At 40.6% G+C, this 23,898-nt stretch overlaps 1 protein-coding gene across 1 annotated transcript in view; it reads right to left on the bottom strand.

Moving 5' to 3' along the window:
• Window positions 1–23,680, bottom strand: part of LOC111875750 — a 135,581-nt gene extending 111,901 nt beyond the window's left edge. Inside the window, exon 1 of the mRNA XM_023872246.2 lies at window positions 23,585–23,680. The gene's annotated coding sequence lies outside the window, so the exon portion shown is untranslated. The remainder of the gene's footprint in view (window positions 1–23,584) is intronic.
• Between the last annotated feature and the right edge of the window lie 218 nt (window positions 23,681–23,898).

The following is a 23,898-nucleotide window of genomic DNA, read 5'->3' as shown; positions in this document are numbered from 1 at the left end:
CGGCAGAAGCACGCAAACAAGAGGATAGCAGTAAGCTGGAGGAGTACATCCAGTTACGAGCAGTACCGGCAGAAGCACGCAAACAAGAGGATAGCAGTAAGCTGGAGGAGTACATCCAGTTACGAGCAGTACCGGCAGAAGCACGCAAACAAGAGGATAGCAGTAAGCTGGAGGAGTACATCCAGTTACGAGCAGTACCGGCAGAAGCACGCAAACAAGAGGATAGCAGTAAGCTGGAGGAGTACATCCAGTTACGAGCAGTACCGGCAGAAGCACGCAAACAAGAGGATAGCAGTAAGCTGGAGGAGTACATCCAGTTACGAGCAGTACCGGCAGAAGCACGCAAACAAGAGGATAGCAGTAAGCTGGAGGAGTACATCCAGTTACGAGCAGTACCGGCAGAAGCACGCAAACAAGAGGATAGCAGTAAGCTGGAGGAGTACAGAAGAATACAGGAAGTCAGCCTATGAAGATTTAAGACTTTATATGCGCTATAGTGCAGTGGTTTTGGGAGTGTGTGATTTAATGATATATTTATAGTTCCTGTGTTATGTTAGGGGCGTTAAAATGATTGATACTAAATGTTTTTTCTTCACAGTAACCATTTATTGGAACAAAATACATACAGATTATATTAGAAGTATAATAAAAATAAATCCGTGAATACTAGTGGAGATAGACTGGAGAGATTAACTTGGAGTGCTTAAGAGTGTGAAAATCAGTAACAGTGTAATAATTAATTGTAGTTACGACCTGTAAGTGGTCAGTGAATCCAATTACCAGTCCTTAATCACTGTGACACGTGACAACATGAAACCTTGATATTCTTCCCAAACTGTGTTGATCCTGGAGTTCACACTCTATTGTCAGTTATAATGTAAATAATGCAAACTTCGATCGCGGAAAAACTGTAAATTTAGAAAAATGTTAACGAAATTATCATATTTGTCTTCGCTCTGTGGATTAGAACAGTAGTCTGTTCTGTCATCAGACTGTCCATAGTTTCTTGGTCGCTCCGAATTAAGAGCCCTAGCACTCCAAGTTGGGGGTTGGAAGAGGTCTATTGGTCTTTCCACATAAAATCTTTTCACTCAATAGACTCACAGAATATTCATTATACATACAGACATGAGGCCAAGGCTTTCTACTCTGTCGTTGTATAATATTCGTCGTTATTAATAGTTATGAATAGCCAGAGGATGGCAGAAATAAACTGTAGTAAAATGTATATATCCTTCGGTCGGTATTGCACCCTCGACCTTTGCCGATATAAAAGTTTACCTCTGTCTGGGAGCACCGCTTATTTTAGCAAGCTGTCTGTCCAGAGCATTTTGAATTTGTAGGGTGGGTATTCAACGAAATCGTGATTTAAAATTATCTTACAAGGGCTATGATATATGAACGTATGAATTTAAGTATTCTGTGGTTTGAAGTTCTCACGTCGGTTGACATCAAGTATTCTGTCTTCTGGGATGTGATGCTGAGCTGTGTTCTAGAATGGTATTGTAGCGTATATACCCGTCACTAGGTAACGATCGCGAAACATGTCCTCACGGAGAACCCATGAACGTATGAATTTAAGTATTCTGTGGTTTGAAGTTCTCACGTCGGTTGACATCAAGTATTCTGTCTTCTGGGATGTGATGCTGAGCTGTGTTCTAGAATGGTATTGTAGCGTATATACCCGTCACTAGGTAACGATCGCGAAACATGTCCTCACGGAGAACACACGAGCGACAATAGAAGAACTGATGAGAAAGATATTTTCTACGTGGTACGTGCCAAGTGGTTATATATCGAGGACACCAGGCCTGCTGAGGGGAATTGAGAGAGTTCAGTTGCGAGATATTCGCCGAACAGGAAGAACCTTAGCGCGAGAAGCTAAGGAATCTCCATTGTTAACATCCGTTACTAGGAAACGGCTCTTGAAGACACTGCTGGCTGGAGATTTGTAACGTGTGGACATCAACGATGGCGTTGTAATTTCTTGTAGTTCCGAGTAATGTCAATAAATTAAATATCCAATCGATGCCCTGTCTATAGTCAAACCCCTAAATTGTGACGAAACGAATAAGTAAATAAAATTAGCTGATATTAAATTAATAACATCTAAGATCTTCTAGAATGGCGTATGTTAGGCCGGATACAGCTAATGTTATAGTTTTCGGTTAAATGTGTTTTTATATTATACTGTGCAGAAATTTAATTCGAGATAAGCTATTTCTGAGAAATTTAGTAAAGGGTTGTTTTATATTCGTGTGAAGTAGGAGCTGTACGGAACTGATATCTAGCAATAGCCGATCACAGTGGCCGCGCGGTCTAAGGTATGGAATGGCTTGGCCGCTCAAACTCTGGGTTCGTGGGTTCGAATCCCACTTGTGGTATAAATGTCTCTGTGAGTTTGTTCTGTTTTTGTGCTGTTCTGTGTGTATGTAAGCGGCTTTGCGACGGGCTGATCCTCTGTCCAAGGAGTCCCATCTTTTTTATATAGGATTACGAAACTTAAACCCCGGCCAGGGCCCATCAAAGGGCTCTAGAGCCATTGATGAATGAATGCATTGTTGATATGTATCAATGAAATATCCCTATATATGAGCCAATAGTTTATAACGGAGGTGCCGGTATAAACACCTTTTTTCTCTGGCTATGCTCAAAGCCATACTTCCTACATTGCCGTTTTCTGTGACGCATATTATGAATGTACGAAACACAGAACGCAGCTGTTCTGTTTAAAGAGAATTATTTTTTATTTTTTCAATTGAATACGGTTCTTTGTTTTCAGTGCGACATTATATTGCACTTTATGCAACATTTCTGTATAAATATTTGCTGGGGTTGAAATTCCCTTTGATAAATGAATATTTAGCACACAGATTCAGGAATCAAGTAATTCAATTTTACTGCCCCGGGCATTGAATCCCAGGAATCCATCAGATTGGTTACAAAGTGGCCAAGCGATTAGTATGTCAGAATCAGGCGGTTTTCAATAAATTTACACGAATTTCACACACGTCTTTCAAACATTACACTTTTGTTAATTCTAATTGGATATTTTAAGATCGCCTCTGTGGTCAAGTGGTCAGAGTTCCTGGCTGCAGGTTCTGAGGTCCCGGTTTTAATTCTCGGCGCTACTAGATTTTCTCAGAAGTACTGGGTCTGGAACGGGGTCCACTCAGCCTCGTGAAGATAACTGAGGAGCTCTTTCAAGGAAATGGCTGCTCCGGTCTAGAAAACCGAGATTAACGGCCGTGGGGATTCGTTGCACTGACCACGCGACACCCTCTATCCGTTAAAGTTTGCACTAACTTCGCCGACAAGAGACGGTCGCTCGATCGGTATAGATCGCTTGCGGAGTATTACCACGGAGTTCAGTTTTTACTTTTTAATTGGATATTTCGAAGAAAATTTGCTGATACATGTCGTCCTTCATTTACTTGTCTTTAATATGCTAATAAAACCAGTCAGCAATTAAAATTAATTATCTCGTCTTATGTTTCGGGAACAGTTACCAAGACTGTATTTAGTACACTTCTCTTACTTTGAAGAACATGAATTTGGCTTATGAGATCACCATGCTCTCTGCGTGTCTGTGTATCCCCTTTCGATTTTTGAATTCCTGAACCTAACTTTATGAAACTTGGTATGTATATCTTGGCACCTGATTCTATTTAAACGGCTTACTTCTGAAATCCAATGGGGAATAAGAGGAATGCATATAGGATATCCGTGGGAAATCCAGAAGGAAAGAGCCCACTGAGAAGACCAAGGCGTAGGTGGGTGGACAATATTAAAATTGGTCTTAGGGAGATAGGATAGGATTGTATGAATTGGATTGATCTAGCTCAGGATAGGGACCAGTGGATTGCTCTTGTGAGCACATGAACTTTCGGGTTCCATAAAATGCCATGAATTTCTTGAGTAGCTGCAGAATTGACGCCTCCTAAAGAAGGGCTCAGCTCCATGCGTAAATAAGTAAGTAAGTACTTCTTAAATCCCTCCTATCAGCTCGTATGTATCTATGCGTATGTCACTGTTGTTACTAGGCAACGGCTTGGCAATGAAACATTACCGCGGCAACAAATACACAGCCTTTTTCTATACGATCCGTGTCGTATGAAAGATAAGTAGGCAAGTTCTTCCCGGAAATTCTTGCTAATTAAGCAAATATTGGTACCATTACTAGTCAGCAATGACTTCGGAACTGTTCGATACATTGCTTTCTGTCGCAAGGCCCATCTTATTATTCGACGAAGACTGAAACAACACAATATCATGTTTCGGTGTGCTTGTATTTCCCAAATCCTTATGGACCACGGACCACTTCTTTGCATGGGGTTCCCTTGGTGCACCACGCGAAGAAGAAAATGTTTTTAGAGTTTTCAATGAAATCAGGGTGACATTTAGTCAACAGTTGCACTCCCATACCTATTAAAATGTAAATAATATGAAGATTTTGCAATGCAAATTAAGTGTTTATTTGTGCGTGAATGAAAGACCTTGACCTTGGTGACGGGGGTGGCTCTCTCTTTCTTTTCAAAACAGTGATAGCAAGTCCCTACCTCCGGGTCCGGAGACAGGGACTAGCTCTTTCGTTTGGACCCAACCGATTTTTGGATTTAATCATTCGTGAAATTCAGTTTGTTTTGTTATTTGTGAATGTTGTTTTTTTTTTTGTTTTGTACTGTTAACAGATGTCTCATTCTAACCTCTGTTATTAGACCGACTCTCCTTAAGCGTGTCCTCTGTGATTTACCTGAGTTCTCATAAAATACCGGCAAATTATATTAGGCAGATCAAGACCAGAATGTTGCTGATATACTAGACCCCTTAGAACACAATTGTCAATATATACTGTTCTCTTTAACACTACTAAAACGGTGTAATTTACCCACAGAGAACATTTATGTTTGATATGACTCTGATAACAGCAACAAATGTTTTCTTATACTGCGCTAACCAATTGGTGTCTCTAAAGAAGAATCCACATTCCTCGTGCTCCCCAGGCTTGTGTTCGTCGGGACACTCGGCTGGCTTTTACTTGTGCTCGTAAATCTTCGTCCACACTACTTCAGTTGCTCGCCAGGCTTCAGTGCTTGAGGATCCGTATATTTACTCGTAGTGTGTATAGGCTGTAGTCGTATTTTAATTTAATGGCTATAGTTTTTAAATTAAAAATATGACTTGTCATATCGTCCAAATTACTCGCGAGCATAGCGTGTCACACGAGCACGAGTAATGTGGACGCGCCTTAAGAGAGAAGCAATGTGTTTTCTGTGAGGTGGGAATTGAACTTTTAAATATTCTTCGTCATCATTGGCAGAACAACCCTTTTCGAGCCCTCGCCTTCCTCTGAACATTCTGACCTGTTCGATCCTGTTTTCACTACTTCGAATTTCACAACAGTAATTTTTACGGAGCAAAATTATCAGCCTTGCGTCCAACATCTCAACCTGGAGGACCATATCCCTGTGTTAATATCGCCATCTGACAGGGTGGCCCAATTATACTCCCAAACACCGGCTTCCCTTTTATCGTCTTTGGCTCCTCGCCTGGCTACGACGAAGGTGTTCTGAGCCACTTCCGGACGGGGACCACACCGAGAGCAACAACCAGAAATGGACGCAGAGACACTAATGCACTTAATGAGATCGCTAATAGACTTCGCTGGCACCAAAGAAGTTTTGACACCAGACAAAGGCTGAAATTTGCTAATATAGCTGAAAAGCTAAAAGGATAAAAACAAAATTGGTGAATTGTTTGGAAAGAGTGGAAAGAGGTCTGTCTCCACGATTGGAATTCCGTTATTGTCAGGAGGAACTTGGATGTATGGGACAACGGTAATGACGACAGAAAGACCGAGGCCATCTTGGGATTCAGAACATTAACTGCCTAATGCTACGAATTTCATGATGATGCTAATGAGGATTGACCAATAATAATAATAATAATAATAATAATAATAATAATAATAATAATAATAATAATAGTAATAATAATAATAACGGGTCTACATGCCTTTGTTGGGCCTTGGTCGTTTTCAGCTTCTTAATCCTATAAACAGTTGGTAGGGTTCCTTGGCCGGGGGATCAGCCCGTCGCAACGCCTCTACCTACTTAGAGAAGAACACGAACACGGAATAAAAGCATCCAGTACAGACATCCATGCCTTGAGTGGGATTCGAACCCACGATCCCATCGTTCGAGCGAGAGAAGGCAGTTCATACCTTAGATCGCGCGGCCACTGTGATCGGAGAAGAAGAATAATACATGCCTAAAACGCTAACTTATGGAAAGATTTAAGTTCATGTTGGAAACTGTTAACAAAATATTATTGCCCTTTGGAATTATCTGTGCTGATGAAAGTAAACAGGACGATTGCAAATTTGGGAACAAGAGGAAATGAAGAAGTAGGTCGAATACCCTACAGCTATTGCTAATTTAACATTTCAAAAAAAAAACAACACAAAATATAACTTTTCAATTAAAATAAATTGGAAATTGCACGCGTAGCGTAACAAGACTGGTGCGCTTGTTATCGCCTCCGTGTTGTCAATTCCGTATCATCTTTCATAAACAGCGTAAAACTAATGATTTCAATAAAAACACCCATAAATCACAGAACGTTGACTGCATCTTTCCACGTTTAGACGCAGAAAATATTATGGCTACTGCCTAACATACTATAAATAAACAAATTTTCTTCTCTTTATATTGATTACGAGCTTATGCTGAAATAATTAAAGTTGTTTATTTCGTGTAGAATGATCAAGAAATAGTGACTTCAGCAGCATGAGCATTCATTTTAATTAAATATATATTGTGACATGACACTTGAAAGGCGGAATAATAGAGCCAGAATAGACAGCAGTTGCTAGGCAACGGCTCGACAAACACCTACCCACGGCAGCGTATACGCACGCAACAGTAGAGGAACTGTTCGAAACGGTGTGTTCTGGGCCGTCCGTGCCGAGGCTATATAGCGAGGGTCATCGGGAATAGTTATCCATTTGAGAGCTAGTTTGAACCAGTGATGGCATAAGTTGCCGTCATGTGTCAGTTGTGAGATGGTAGGCAGCCGGCAACGACGTAAGTATGAGAGCAGAATAATCTCCATTGCAGGGAACCGTAACCGTGCAACGATTATTGGAGACTAACAGAGACAGCGTGTGCTATAATGATTCGTTAAGTGTAAAGATTAGCGATAACGTTATAGCTCTTTGTAGTTACAAATTATAATATTCCAGTAAAACCGATTATAAATCCAAACCCCATGTCTAGTCACTACCACATGGCAATATTGTCACGATTTATGGGGCGTGACTAATAATAACGGTGTTCAGATTGGATGATTGGATTTATTGATCACTCCTTTACAATCACTCGTAATCACAATCAGTTACAATAACTCACAATAAATGACTGCCGAGGGCTTGCCCCATGATGATCTGACCTGATCTGAATTATGACTGACTCCATTCTGATCTGTCTTCTTCCTGTCCTCTCCCGACTTCTTGGTTCTGTTTTCCTCATATATAGCTTATCCGTATGGAAGGAAATTGTTTATCACACAGCGACAGGTTGTTTTCCAAGATTCTATATCCACGGAAACGTGTTTGCAGACTAGTTTCTTAGCAACGAGCGTATATATTACAGTAAGCAAACAATACTTTTAGACATGCCGGTCGCGGTAGCGGAGCGGTCTTTGGCATGTACTGTCTTCGCTCGCTTGGAAACGGGGATCGTGGGTTCGAATCCCACTCAGGGCATGGATGTTTAGTTTGTGTGTGTCCGTTTTTCTGTGTTTGTGTACAGGTAGAAGCCTTGCGACGAGCTGATCACCCGCCCAAGGAGTCCTACCGAATGTTTAAGATCTAGAAAAACCGAAGTGAATGGAGAAGTTCATGGAGTTAGGCCTAGGCCCACTGGGGCTGTAATGCCAAGAAAAAAAAAAACTTGTAGACATACACAAGGGGGGAGAAGCTTCGTGTAATTATCACTGGGAATTATAGACTTCGGCAATCTTCGCTTGTGTTCGGTAAATCTTTTGTTGATAATTCGGTGAACGCGTTTGATCTGAAGACCAGTGTATAGTGTCGAATATGCAAGTTTAGAAAATGCTCGCATGACGTAAAGATTTGTTTCTAATTATCACGAATATCGTATGACTTACAGAAAAGCATATAGGGCACAAAATATACGTGTATGTTTCATTTTTCTTTGCAACGTTTGTTCAACAAATTTCTCGCTCCGATAAATATCTAACCAATTACATCCGAGATACGAGTAGAATTGCATGCAGGTGTCCAGTGAAAGTGTCCACTATTCTGTTTTGTTTTTACCGCACTTGCAAACATATTAACAAAATTTATTAAAACTTCCTGAATTTTATAAAAATCCGTTCGGTATCTCTCAGTTTTCTTCAGGCTGTCAGACAGGATGAAAAGAATAAGATCTAGAATTTTTTTGATGATTATATTAATATAAATATTACGTTTCTGGACATTATCCATTATCCTGCCTTTGTCTAAAACACCGTCAGGGTTACTTCTCAAAACACAACGTTCGGACACTAGATTCTGTCTCCGTCTTCTGATAAAACCTACTCAGTTAGTTCTTATCTCCGGACACCTGTACCAGCGCCAAGATGCGGTATACAAGACAAGCACAGCGTCTATGAGGCGTTCTGAGAGAAAAAAATATTAAAAAATTACTGTTTTTTTTTCTCACTTTGAAACCAGTCACAGTGATATCAGTGAAAATTATAGGAGCAAAGACAGCTTTTCTCTTGACTGTCCCTTTTTGCCACGCTGAAAAAGTCGACCGAAAACACGTCTAAAATTACATCATTACTGTACAACAACACACGTTTTTATGGCCTCAGCTTTTCAACGTGCTCGCGACGAGTTACAAAAGTGTGATTATTGGCTTCGTCATGTCTGTGTGTACGCATGTAACAACTTGAGAACGGCTGAACGTTATTTTACGAAATTGGAATTATGGAGAGACCTATATCTGCTGCTGCACACATCTCGAAAGTAAGTCGTGTGTAACTTGTTACATATTTTATCAGAGTAAAACATGTTTCGGACGAAAGCTGTAGAGAAAATTGAAATTTATATTTTATGCCCAATAAATTATTCCGTTAAGTCTTAGGTTGTTGAAATAACGAAACGAAAGAGGACGAACGCGTCAGAGCTGTTATGCTACATGCGCATCCCATAACTTGTTACAAGTGTCTCCATCACCATCAGACTGTTATCTGCAGGTGCCCGTCAGAAACTTGTGGATGAAAATGTGGGACAATGCAATGTACAACGCGTTATGATACGAATTGAATTATGGAGCAAAAATGATATTTCTTAAAAATGAACTTCTCTACGCATTCAAACGAAATTCATGTTATCGCTTATTGCACTACGTAAAAAACTCTTTGAGTTTATTTCTATTTCAGTGTAATAAAATCTGATATACGTTGCGTAGTTTATTTATTATAAATTTTCAAAATGTTTCACGGACTTATGAATAACGAGTATTAGTTCAAAACAAATACGCAGACCCAGATATTTTCACAACTTTAGAGGCTATAACATGATTTTTGCAGTTCTGATTATAAGTTCCTCTCCAATCGAAAATGAGTCATCACACTACCGAAACAGTTTTCACAAATTTGTCTATAGAGGTCAAGGTATAGCAAGTAACGGAAATAGCAGCTACATTTCCCCTCTGAATATTAATGTACCAAGATACTCTAGGAGTGCAAATGAAGCACCTGCTCCGGATTTAATGATGACATAGGAAGGTTAAATAGTTGGGCAAAAACTAGAGATTCAAATTCAGAGCTTTGTTGTTTGTACATTACATTATGCAAATCATATATCTAGAATGTTTGAAGGGAAAATGCGAAATGTATTTTCGGTGTAATAAACATCCACCCACTTTTAGGTCTGGAGGATTATATTGTGTATCTTTGTGTGGCTGACGTTATTTCCGTTCTGTGTATGAAAGAAGATAGTTTGTTTAAGGTTCAAGGGTTTGTAACTTAATAACTTGAGAGAGAATCGACGTGTCTCTATTTTACGCAGAATATGCATCGTGTTGAAAACCTTCCTTTCTCTGTGGTCTGTCATGTGCAAACTTATAGATCAATTCCCCAACGCAGAGATCAGGGATGTGATAATGTGCAGCGTGGCTGCGGCTATAGCACAACTGAGGGGGAGAGCAGATGAATATAGCAGAAAGGTGGAACAATTAGCACGGGGAAGCTACAGAAGCTCTTGAGAGGAACCTTCTCCAGAACTGCTGCATGTATCACGAATCTCGCATGAAATTACCTGAGATGATAAAGGAGGCTTAGCTGTGAGATACCGTAAGCTACGGTCATGTAGGTGAAATTCCCATTCTGGATTCGGGAGCTTCAAGGTTAAAATCCCTGCCCGGAGACAGGCTGTCCTTACCGATGTTTATCGAAATTTTCCTCATTTCCTTCGGGCCAAATTCCGAGAGTGGCTCTCAAATTATACTCTGATAGCTTCCATCCGCATATTTTCATGTCGTTATTCGTTAAATACAATGTCATTCGACGCCATATAATCCGTGTTGCTGAGTGTCATTAAATAAACAACAAGTATATAAATAAAAATATATACTTATCTCCCTAGTTGATCAAGCTGATTAACTCTTGCACTACTGAGTGTTTTTAGCCTACTTTTCTTATCCTGAAAACTTAAAGACTTTTACAAGCTCCCACATTATCTAGACAGTCGGCTCACAGATGGCCGTAAGGTTGTCAGCCTTACGCTCCAGCCAGCAGTCCTTTATCCCAGGAAGATTCCTGGTACTCATTTCTGTTAGAGGCTGAGTCAACCCCAGGGCCATAGTGCCTCTGGAAGGATTAGGTCAGTTGAAAAGTCCAGTGACCTCATCTGGAATCGAAACCACGGCCTTCCTGCTTGTAGCATAGTACCTCAACCAACTACACTACCGCGTGTTCCCGTTGATTAAATATTATTCGTCTAATATTTTGATTACTAAGTCACAACCTTTCTGTAGAATGGACGTCTTCACTGCAAGTGTAACTCGTGCTGCAAGCGGTAAAGTCCCGCAAAAAATTAAGTTGAGGAAAGTTATGTGTTTTGTGTTCATTTGGATTTTCAGTTTTCGTATATTTTTAACATCATTATATTCTGGGATGTGACGCCACATTCTCTGATACCGACGTTTCGGAGCAGCATGCTGCCTCCACCTTCAGTTTAGAAGAATTATAAGAATTTACTTGTATTTCGGAGGAACGTGTTACTTCCATCTTCAGGGAGGAGGACTCCAAATAGCTGATACGTATCTGCCAGACAATACGACGCGGTATTCCAGAGTGTCACAGTGAGAATCTCAAGTCTTTCATAAGTTTTCGTTCTGATAATTCATGACTTTCGTTCTTTCCAGTTCTCGCCTCTGAAATTCCTTCCATCCCTTGATTTAGAGTCTACTATATTTATTTACCATCTTTGTTTTGATCTCTGTTTACTTTACTTCACGGTTGGTATCCAATGAACTATTTGTTTCTTTAATCTATATTTTCTCTTTGAGAGTGCGTAACTTTTGTTCTTTAAAATATAATGCTCTTGATGTGATGGTAAAGAAATTGTGAGCTAAGTTAAGTTATTTGATAAGTTTTAATTAAAATACAAGACCCAATAATGTGTTCGATTATAATTAAAATTACAACAAGGGACCGGAACTTAAACTGTTTGAATGATAAAAAAATTGGGACAGAATTTTTAAGAATTATGTATCATCGGAAACCGAAACGCTCAAGAAATCTCACTCCAAAATATTTTCTTTCTTCCAGTTCTGTCCGTAAGTCCGCTTCTTTGGTTAATAAGAAACACAATTTTCCTCAGCTGAACCCAATGAATCTTTTCCACTCTCTCTGACCCCTTTCCTGTAAGATACCAGAATATTTTAATACTGAAGAGTTCACTTCTGGGACACAGCATGTAGTCAGGTGTAAGTGAACAGACTTCTCCTAGGAACATGTCGCTTGCTGCCTGCTACATGATGGTTTATTCCATGCGTTAATCTACACACCTTAAAATATGGACGAAATATTCTTCCGAAACGTCGGTTGACTTTCAACGGACTATATCCCGTCATATCACAGAAGGTAGAACTCTTCACAATTAGTGATGTGAAAACGTGAAGTCTAATCTAACTACCAGTCGTCCAGCTACTCAAGAATTTCCCGACATAGTACCAAACCCGAAGGTTCATTACGGTGTTCACAAGAGCCTTCCACTGGTCCCTGTCCTCAGCCAGGTCAATCCAGTCCATACCGTCCCATCTTAGCTTTCTAAGATCAATTTTAATATTATTCACCAACCCAAGTTTTGGTCTTCCTGGTAGTCTCTTTCCTTCTAGCTTTCCCTTCAAAATCATATATGCATTCCTCTTCTCTTCCAGCGTGTTACAAGTTCTGCCCATCTCATCTGCTGGACTTCATCATTCTAGTTATATTTGGCGAAGAGTACAAATTACGAAGCTCCTTATAATGTAGTTTTCTCCAAGATCCTCTCATATCATCTCTCTTCGGTCAAGAATACTCTGTTCTTAAATGTCCTCATTCTACGTATGTTCCTCCCTTAATATCAGAGCCCAAATTTTAACCCATACAAAGTAACAGGCAAATCCTACTTGGGTCAGTATTTTATGGATCGAAGTGACTATTTCAACTCCCCCACGTACAAAATCCTCCGTTTCATTCCAAGCGCAGGATTGCTGAAGGACAAATCAAAAGGGGAAACATAATAGATCACTGTAGGTCGCGGTGCAAGGGCCGAGAAGGTCCACCCCTTATACATTCATTCATTCATTCATTCAACAGGCAAATCCTACATTTTAGTGGGTTTTCCCCAACCAAACTAGGTGTCTCAAGTGACTTTTTTCATTTGTTTGACTGACTTCCATATGCATGCTATAGGCTCGCCCATCTTATCCTCCTTCATTTTTCACCCCAGTAATATCTGTTAAATGGCATAAAGTATGAAACTGCTCATTGTGCGGTTTCCTCCGTCCTCCTGTAACTTCTTCCTCTTTGGGTCTAAATGTCCCAAGGCATTTATGCGTTACACAGCATTTGGATACGAGGCCTTTGTAAGAAACTCGTTACGTTGCGCGTGCATGAGAAGATTGCATATTCTCGAATAAAGAATATTATACCGAGTGAATTCAGACAACCGCCATATCAGGACAGCCATCTGTATTTTATCCTCGGATCCCGAGAACGAAATTGATGTTGATGTCATCTGAAACGTTCGGATTAATGACACCAGTTCGGAAACACAGGCTGTTCCAAATATTCTTCACTCACTGAAAATTACATTGTATTCAGAACAAAGTTTAATAATTGTCGGCTCGCGACATTGTAACCAGGAACAGATACGATATAAACGCCCACACAGGACTAGGCAGTACACCGTAAGGATTTTTTAAATTCGCTTATTGGGGGGCCTACACCTTAAGGAAAAAAAACAACAAAATCAAGGAGATGCCCAAGGAGAAAAATGAGAACAAACTAAAACTAATAGCATTATCACAAATGGTTCTGTGAGATATAACAACGAACCCCGGGCGATGGACAACCTGCAGTGCGGGACAAAAACCCGAAAACAACATAGAATTTCACATTCAATGGCAAGAAAATTTTAAATAATTAAAATTTTAAATTTTCGAAAACTTTAAAAATATAAAAATTCTTTCAACATTTTGACCGTTGCCTATATTTATATGGCTGTGATGAGTAGCACTAATATGGATCCTTAACAAGAGATGTATTGGTGAAACTGCCTGAAGATGGTCCCAAATATGGACCGAAACATTTAGCAACTATCAAATAAAACCAGTGTGAACAGTTCGATTAATTTATTTTTGTTTTTGTGTTAGCGCCAAATACCACGAAGTAAACAGGCAATATAACATAGAATGCTTACTCAATTTCATCAAATTACTTATGCAGTTGCCACGTAGTTATCGTTCATGGCATGATATGCATCGAATCAATAATTGTCATGCATGTGTGTACATGTGGAAATAAATGTTCCGTGATGGTTGGCTCCCTGGCCATAACACCCACACTCTTCATAACCCACGGATGACAGGCAGAAAGCTCATTACATCGCTTTATGTTCCAGATAACAACAGGTCTAGGGGAAGATAGATGGTGCGCTGAGTGCACCGCGGTGGAACATTATGTAGAAAACTGGCAAAACCAACTGTGAAACATATACGTATGTAATTTAGTTGCGAGTGTAGAGTTCCATAACACAGAACTGTCATGAAATTAAACAGGTGTCTCCGGCATGGATCATTCGGTATGGTGATGGACTGCACGGCCGGGGTTCGATTCCCGGCGAACGTGAGGGATGTTTGTCTTCTGCACAGCCTCCGGAATGCTTCTGAAGCCCATCCAGCCTCTCAGCCAAAGCGTACCGTCGAGCGCCGGAGGTAAGACGGACGGGGCGTGAAACTGACCACTCACCTCCGTCTAGTGTCGAGGTCAAAAAACGGTGGAGTTAATTCCCCTGTACTCAATTTTACCCTTAATACAGTCCTGCAAAGCATTTCGTTTAATGTCCGATTTGATTATTCCGTTCTTTCCATATTTTAAGGGCCCGTATTTTAAGGTAGAGGTATAATTGTACGTATATGTTTCGAGGTAGAAACATTAAGGTCGCTAATCCCAAGCTCCTCCATATTTGACAGTCGTAATTGATTAGAAAGTCTAAAATAATACAGTCCGTAACTTTAACCTGTATAATCTTCACGTGTTTACGACAAAACTTAAACATGTTGTACTTGCTACGTGTATGTGAAGAGTTGCATTATGTTCAGAAGAACTTAAAAATTTATTACAGTAATGTATTTTTCCTATCCTTGACTTAACGTGTAGTTTCATTAACATATCCATGTCATCTGTGTCTCATATTTATACGACTTTAGCAGGGACACATGTTATGCTTTTTCATCTACAAAAGCAGTGTCTTTGGAAACGGATGTTGTCAAGAGAATAATTATTTATTATTATTATTATAATTTATTTTGATTATAGCAATGCCTTAGACATTCTTCTTCATGCATTCTTCCACATTCTTCATAAACTCAGTACCTATTGATTATTTGCCGGTTATGTAAATTTGTTTCTCAGTTATTTAACTAACAGACAGTCCTGTGTGCGTTTCTCTGGTATGCCTTCATCTCCTTGTGTTTTTTTTTAATATTAGTGGGGTGGGACTAAGTCCCTTGTACTGCAGCCACTTCTGGCCTATTGTACCAGCCCCATATGAAAGGTGAGGGTGACTGTGGAGCAATTGGTAGAATGAAGATTGGCAGGGGAAACCAAAGTACTCGGAGAAAACCTGTCCCAGCGCCACTTTGTCCACCACAAATCCCACTTGACCAGACACGGGAATGAACCCGGGCTGCCACGGTGGGAAGCCAGCGACTAAGCGCTTGAGCTATGGCGCGGCCCTCCTTGTTTCTTACTGTCAGATGTACCTCAGGGGTCAGTTTTAGCAACTTTGCTTTTTAATGTTTTTATTATCGATTTTTGTGACGTAATGAATCACTCCATCTGTCTTTCTTCTGCCGATGGCCGTAAAGTCCCTCGAAATATCAGTTCACCTGGTGATTGTTTACTTTAACGGTCAGGTACTGATCATGTACGCGAACGGTGTTCGAAAACTTTTGTGGAAACTTCGGTAAAATTAGTGTTATTCTGTATCAGGAAAGCAAACGTTTCAAACTATCCCTACACACTCGGAAATTCTCTTATACGTTTATTGCAAACAGATTGTAATAAGGATCTGAGCGTACTTCATTTTCATTGTCATGTCGGTCTTCTTTTTCCATTTGCAATGAAATGAAACAAAACAAACTCCGTGGGCTATAGTCCGAAAGCGAACTATACCAACCGAGCGACCGCCGCTTGTCGGCGAAGTTAGTGCCAACTTTAGCGGATAGAGGGTGCCGCGAGGTTAGCGCAACGGATACCCACGGCCGTCAATCTCGGTTTTCTAGAGGGGAGCCGCTATTTCCTTGAAATACCTCCTCGATTATCTTCATGAGGCTGACTGGACTCCGTTCCAGAACCAGTACTTCTTAGAAAATCTCGTAGCGAAGGGAATCGAACCCAGATCTCTGGATCTGTGGCCAGGAAGACCAGTCACTAGACGACAGAGGCCGTATGTGACACTATATTGGAAAAATTAAATTTTCAGACACTGTGTGTCAGGCGTCGTCACTTCGATGCCTTGTTTTTAGTAAATATCTTTACTGGCACAAAATCTTACCCCTCTTACCTCGAAACAGTCGGCATTCGTGTTCCTATTCGAGACATAACGTAACTTTAACAAATTCAGTTGCTCCTTCAGTCACTTCCCTTCAGCTACTTGTGTTTCTGCTGCAAATGCAGTTTCTGAATGTACAGAGTCCGGTCACGGTAACCGAGCGGTCTAAGACATGTACTGTCTTCGCTCGCTTCGATACCGGGATCGTGGGTTCGAATCCAACTCAAAGCATGGATGTTTAGTTTGTGTGTGTGCGTTTTTCTGTGTTTATGTACAGGTAGAGGGCTTGCGACGAGCTGATCACCCGCCCAAGGGGTCCTACCGAATGTGTAAAATCTAGAAAAACCGAAGTGAACGGAGAAGTTCATGGAGGTAGGCCTAGGCCCACTGGGGCTGTAGTGCCAAGGGAAAAAAAAGTACACATATTTTTAATGACTTATTTTCGGGTGTAGAAAGCCTTAAATGATCGATTTTCTTGATTTTTGCTCCTTTTGTCCTGTGTTGTCTTATTGCTGCTGTTTATATTCGTGCTGACCCTGTAACTGACTGTTGGTTGTTGAGCTCATCACGTAAATAAATAAGGAATTGAACTGTTCTGTTATAGTTATCTTTATCCTTACGGCGTATAGGAATGCTAGCCACTTGCTGATTGAGTCTAGTAACTTCCCTTATTGGCCGCGCTGTAGCTCAAGCGCTTAGTCGCTGTCTTCCCACCACGGCGGCCCGGGTTCGATCCCGGGTCTGGTCAAGTGGGATTTGCGGTGGACAAAGTGGCGCTGGGGCAGGTTTTCTCCGAGTACTTCGGTTTCCCCTGCCAATTTTCATTCCACCAATTGCTCCACAATCACCCTCACCTATCATCTGAGGCTGGTACAATAGGCCAGAAGTGGCCGCAGTACAAGGGGCTTAGTCCCACCCCACTAGCAATAAAGAAAACTCCACTTGAGGAAAGAGAATTCCACATTTAACTTTAGGGTTATGGAAATAACGTATGGAGTTCTTGGAACGTTGTGTATAAAATTTCCGCAGGCGAAATGTCCCCCGTCCCCGGTCTCTACAGAGGCATTCCCAACTGTCAGGAAATACCGATGTCTCCGAGGCCCACTCCTGACTCATGGAATGCTAGTAATTCGACAAGAGGTATATGGCCTAAATCATGTGCTTTGTCGGGCCTTATACAGAGTGTACCTAGAGGAAGGGTCAATATTCTGGGAGGTCATAGTATCGGTCAGTCGAAGCAAAACAATGTATATGCACACGTGTCCTATTCCGAACTATTTCCGAGATAGAGCTATTTCACTGTGCAGTACACTATACACTGCACAGACCAGCAACACGCCGTGTCCTTACACGAGTTGCAGAGTGCATTGATGTTGACGGTAAAATTTTCGGAAATGTATTACACTAGGTAAACTGTACCAACTTAGTCATTTGAACAATAAATACCGGTATTAGAAACAGTACATAATATCTCTTATCAACAATTTTGGAAGTGTTATTTGACCTTCACCGGACTGCATAGCGTTATGTCTTCATAACCACCTCTGTGAGATCCTCAGATGCATCCAATTTGAGAATTTCCTTCTATAGCTGCGGTTTCCACAGATACACTCGCCCCTTCAGACGCGCTTTCAGATCATAAATTCTACGAATTCATGAAAATACATGGATCACAGCTGATATAGTAAGCATAATACTAGTAAAAAATACCTTTTCTTCGAAAAATTGAATCACTATAATATATAACTAACTTCAAGGAGCTGAACCCTTCTTAAGAAGCCGCCAGTTGCCCAGCTACTGAAGAACTTTCCAACATTTTATGGAACCCGATGGTTCAATACCGTGTTCACAAAAGCCTTCCACTGATCCCTATCCTGAGCCAGAAATATCACGTAATACTAACTGAGAACTGCCGTTTGTTACGTCGTTATAACGTAGGTGCTATAGCCTATAACGTATGGAAAATTTTCTCACCAATTGATGCATTCTGTTTATGCAGCGTATAAATTAATCGTGTGAGATTTATTTTGAAAAAAAAAATATCCCAGTAGAATCCATCAGGATCAGAATCGAACGATTTGTATTTCTATGCATTACGCACAATAGTACTGTGGTGCACGCGGTAGCGCATTTGATTGAGGCACTATGTTACAAGCTGCAAGGTCGCGGGTTCGATTCATGATGAGGTAATTGTATTTTTTAATTGACCTAATCGTTCCAGCCACATTATGTTCCTGGTGTCGATTCAGCCTCTAACAGAAATGAGTACCAGGAATCTTCCTGGGAGTAAAAGGCGGCCGGCGCGTAAGGCTGACATCTCACTGCCATCTGTTATATGATTGTATATAAAATGCAGGAGTCTCGACGTCTCACAGCTCCTTGGGCCTCCATGGCCTGTTACAGCAGTAGCTATATTTTTTACAATATTTCCTGCACTACTTGTTTCATGTGTTGCATTATGGATGTAGAGGACGTGTAACTAATTAAATTATTTTCTGTTCAAAACTTCCTTAACTGAATTACTTCATAAAGGAACGTGTTATGTGTAAATTCTAGTTCTATGCCGAAGTTTCTGTAAGATCATGCCGAAGTTTCTGTAAAATCTTGCCGAAAGACATGTCTGACTATATGCCTTCTGGCTTCGAATATTAATCAGAAAACTGCTGAATATGTGGAACAGACATTGTCTTCCAAGTCATGTATTTTCTGAACATAGTTACCCTATAATTACGTGCCTTATATGTGAATAGTCGTACTTTAAAATATGTTACGTTTTGCAGGGGACCGTCTAAACTGCCGGTGTTTATCTTTATTCAAGAGACAGTTTCGACTGATATTCATCTCCTCTATTGCATATTTCAGTGAAAGAAATTACTGTTTTTGCCACTAAATATATTCCTTTAGAAGATTTTATTATAAGTTCTAAAAAATCATCAAATTTTGAAATAATGTCTGTTTACTTCTGAGCTAGAGAATTTATTCTGCCTTATTTTCTGAAAGGAAAAGAGCTTTCAAAGGAAGATGCATCTCTTTATGTCAACACATCACATAGTTCTTTGGTTTGCAATAAAAAAGAATTTACTACTATACTATTATGGGAACACACGGTAGCATAGTTGATTGAGGCACTGTGCTACAAGCCGAAAGGTCACGGGGCCGAATCCCGATGAGGTGATTGTTTTTCAATTTACCTTATCCTTTCAGCCGCACTATGGCCCTAGGGTCGACTGAGCCTCTAACAGAAATGAGTACCAGGAATATTTATGGGGGTAAAGACCGGCCGGCGCAAGGCTGACATCCTCGCCGCCATCTGTCAGCTGATTGCCTAGAGACAGTTTTGGAGCCTCTACATCTCACGAGCCTATGGGCCTCTACGGCCTGTTATAGGGATACTTTTGCCTTACTTTAATATTAGAAACAAATAAAGGTACAGGTGGCCGGTGACGGTAGCCTAGCGGTCTAAGGCATGCACTGTCTTCTTTCGCTCGGAAACCGGGATCGCGATTTCGAATCCCATTCAGGGTATAGATGTTCAGTGTTTGTGTGTGTGTGCACGCGCGCGCGCTCGTTTTTCTGTGTTTGTATACAGGTACAGGCCTTGCAACAATCTGATCACCCGCCCAAGGGGCCCTACCGAATGTCTAAGATCTAGCAAACTGAAGTGAAACGGAGAGTTTCATGGCGGTAGGAACTTTGGCAAGAATTTATGGGTTATATCGTTACTTTCGTTTTATCGTAGAATTATAAGCATGAGCTCCGGCTACGTGTTAAGTATTGTCACGTGTAGGGGTTTGTTCTTGATTTATAAAACGGGTTTTGGATTGGATCATTGGATTTATTGACACCTTGTACATTCACAATTTGATATTACAGGCAATATAGCGCTATCGCTGGTCTGCACACTTTGCAGTTCACTGTTACGCACGCACTAGAATTCTCAGTCTTCACTAGTCGTGTCCTGGCAACGGATTTATCACGGTTTGTCACTTTAACTCACATATGAAGTCGTCTTGTCACAGACTAACCCATTTCTTGCCATTCCTTCTCAATCATCAAAGACTGGCAAAGACTGCAGTTCACTGTTACGCACGCACTAGAATTCTCAGTCTTCACTAGTCGTATCCTGGCAACGGATGTATCACAGTTTGTCACTTTAACTCACTTATGAAGTCGTCTTGTCACAGACTAACCCATTTCTTACCATTCCTTCTCAATCATCAAAGACTGGCATCTCCAGAACTCGACCCATTTCTAGACAACAATTCAGTTGAACTCTTCTTCACCTGAACTCTCTCCACTTCTGACAAATAACTCTTCCCTTGGCATTTCTCATCATATAGCCTCGGGGCGGACTCCACGGAAAACACAATCTTCTATTGTCCCGTATTATTTTAGGCGTGTTTACTGATCCATTGCCTAGCAATGGGTGTCCTACTATTGCGCGCGTTGGCTCCCGTGGAACGTGTTTACCAAGTCACTGCTTAGCAATGGGTCTGTACGTCACACTATGTCTGATAGTGTCGTCATCAGTAATACGCCTGACATTAGAATCTCTCCTGGGCCCCAGTGAGTCTAATGCAGATCTTAAATCACAAGATGTAAGGCGTCTAAGGTCTTGGATCGTGGAACGCTGGGACATCAGCTCTGGAAAATTGGCAATAATTCCCTTATGTTACTCTTAGTAGTTGGATTCATTTCAGTAGATTGAACCCCCATACAAGGCATTTGCTGTTGTTCAGAATATGGGTGTAGAAGAGTTGTGAAGTAGATTGCTTCATGTGGTATGGCCTCATGACGGGATGTTGCGGCCTGCTTGTTGCTGTCTGCCTGCTCGGTTTACCTTTCAGTCCTGAATGTGCTGGTTTCCTCCGAAACGTATTTGAACTTCTACGGGACTAAACGACGTCACATATCAGAAGACGGAAGTCCTCGAATTTCGGTTAATTTCAAGACAATACACTAGACAATTAATAAGATTTGCCCCCCAACATTATAAGAGAACAGTTAGAAGTGATGGGGTTTTCATCCCTGCAGTCGAAATTTATCTGGAAATATCACCCACAAATTCTCAGTGACTCGCAAATGAAATTTAGATTAATATAAAAACATGAAAGCAATATAATTGTAGAAATTGCACATCGAGCCGGCCTGAAACACAGATACTGATGGACTTCGTGTATGTTTCAGCTCTGGGGTATTATATATCAATAAAAACATGAAAACAATATAATTGTANACCAATTCTCAGTGACTCGCAAATGAAATTTAGACTAATATAAAAACATGAAAGCAATATAATTGTAGAAATTGCACATCGAGCCGGCCTGAAACGCAGATACTGATGGATTGCGTGTGTGTTTCAGCTCTGGGGTAGTATATACCAATGTCTAGCGGTAATCAACAAACGTACCGGGACTCCACACGCCCTGGTATCACATCTACATCCTGGATATTTTCTGGTGAGTCAAAAAATATCAATTTATAATTTCATTTTTCATCTCATGAATTTGTAGATATTGATAAGTTTCTCAACAGTTTCTCGTAATAGGCGTAAGAAATACACATAGATCAGCAAAACTTATGTCTAACAAAACCCATGTTTAACAGTGTAATAGAGGTATTTAGTTAACTGATATCAGTTAATAAATTAAGAAAATTGTGGCACAAATAGCCTATATGTGGGACTGCATTGAACTATGGCGAGTAGTGCGTAATTTAAAATACAGTACTCCCTAAAACATATATGCCCTAGGTCCTATAAATCAACAAATGTACGAGTATAAGTTGAAAACAGGAATTTCAGCAGTGATATTCGAAATGGATGCATGATTGGCCACCTGATAGAAATTTATATATCGCGTGCCGTAGAGATAATACGTTATACAGATCAGAAAAGGGTGTTGTAAATCTATTAGTGGGTATCATATATACCATAAATAAGAATACAGAAGCTCTAATTGACGCTAGTAAGGAGGTTGGTCTAAAAGTGAACGCACAGAAATTTAAGTATATATTGAAATCCTACGCTAGTACTAGTGTCGTGGCTGCATCGTCACCAGAATGCATATAAAGATAGTTAACAGGCCGCTTGAAAATGTGGTACAGTAAAAATAATTGGGAACGACACTAATAAATCAAAACTTGATTCAGGACGAAATTAAGAGCAGGTTGAATTCGGGTAACGCTAGCTACTAATTAGTCCAAAACCTTTTGTCTTCTCGTCTGCTGTCTAAAAACAATATAGAGAAGTATAATTTTGCCTGCGGTTCTGTATGGGTGTGAAACTTAGACTGATGGTGTTTGAGAACAGGGTGTTGAGGAGAATATTTTGACTGAAGAGATATGAAATGACAGGAGGTTGGAGAAAACTGCATAATGAGGAGCTTCATAACTTGTACTCTTCGCCAAGTGTAATTAGAATGATCAAGTCAAGGAGAATGAGATGGAGAAGGTGTGTTGCATAAATGGGAAGCAGAGGAATCCATATAAGATGTTGGTGGGAGAGCTAGAAGGAAAGAGGCCACTAGAAAGACCAAAATTTAGGTGGGTGGGCAATATTGAAATGAATCTTAGAGAGATAGGATGGGATGGTGTGGACTGGATCGATCTGGCTCAGGATAGGGACTATTGGAGGGCTCTTGTGAACACCGTAATGAACCTTCGGGTTCCATAAAATTCTGGGAAGTTGTGGCTTTCCCACCAATATCCTATATGCATTCCTCTTCACAACCATTCATGCTATATGCCCTACCCACCTCATCCTCCTTGACTTTATCATTCTAATTATACTTGGAGAAGAGTACAAGTTATGAAGCTCCTCGTTATGCAGTTTCCTCCAACCTCCCATCACTTCATCTCTCTTCGGTGCAAATGTTCTCAAACACCCTCAGTCATTGTTCCTCCCTTAATGTCAGAGACCAAGTTTCACACCCATACAGAACCACAGGCAAAATAATAGTCTTGTATATCCTAATATTTAAGTTTTTAGACAGCTGATGAGAAGACAAAAGGTTCTGGACTGAATGGTAGCAAACATTACCCGAATTTAATCTCCTCTCAATTCCCTCCTGAATCAGGTTTTGATTTGTTACAGTCCTTCCCAAATATCTGAACTGTGCCACATTTTCAAAACATCTGTTAGCTCTCTGTATGCCATGATTGTACCCTGCATTTTGGTGACGAGACGTCAGCATATACTTAGTTTTCTCTGTGTTTACCTCTAGACCAACCTTAAATATTGTTACTTACGTGAATATGTTGGAGGTTGATATCCGATCTCTCCATGCCCAATCCTTCCATGGACGTCCGTATTTCTGGATTCTGCTTGAAGTGCCTTCTGAACTTCAAAAAATTCCTACCGATCATAGAGTTCATTGATGTGATCAAAATGAGTGGTATAATAAGTGACACCAAGCAGTCCACAATATTCATGATCCTCATGGTCTCCCTATAATCCTCCAACATGTGACACACCTCTGAGCCGTCGTATTGTTTCACTAACCCCGCAGTTACAAAGGAGTACGAATGTAATATTAGTGCGAATACTACTAGACAACACACGA

This window comes from Cryptotermes secundus, unplaced genomic scaffold (genome assembly GCF_002891405.2).
Source record: "Cryptotermes secundus unplaced genomic scaffold, Csec_1.0 scaffold603, whole genome shotgun sequence".
NCBI classification, from domain to species: Eukaryota; Metazoa; Arthropoda; class Insecta; order Blattodea; family Kalotermitidae; genus Cryptotermes; species Cryptotermes secundus.
This window is presented reverse-complemented; position numbering and strand designations above follow the sequence as displayed.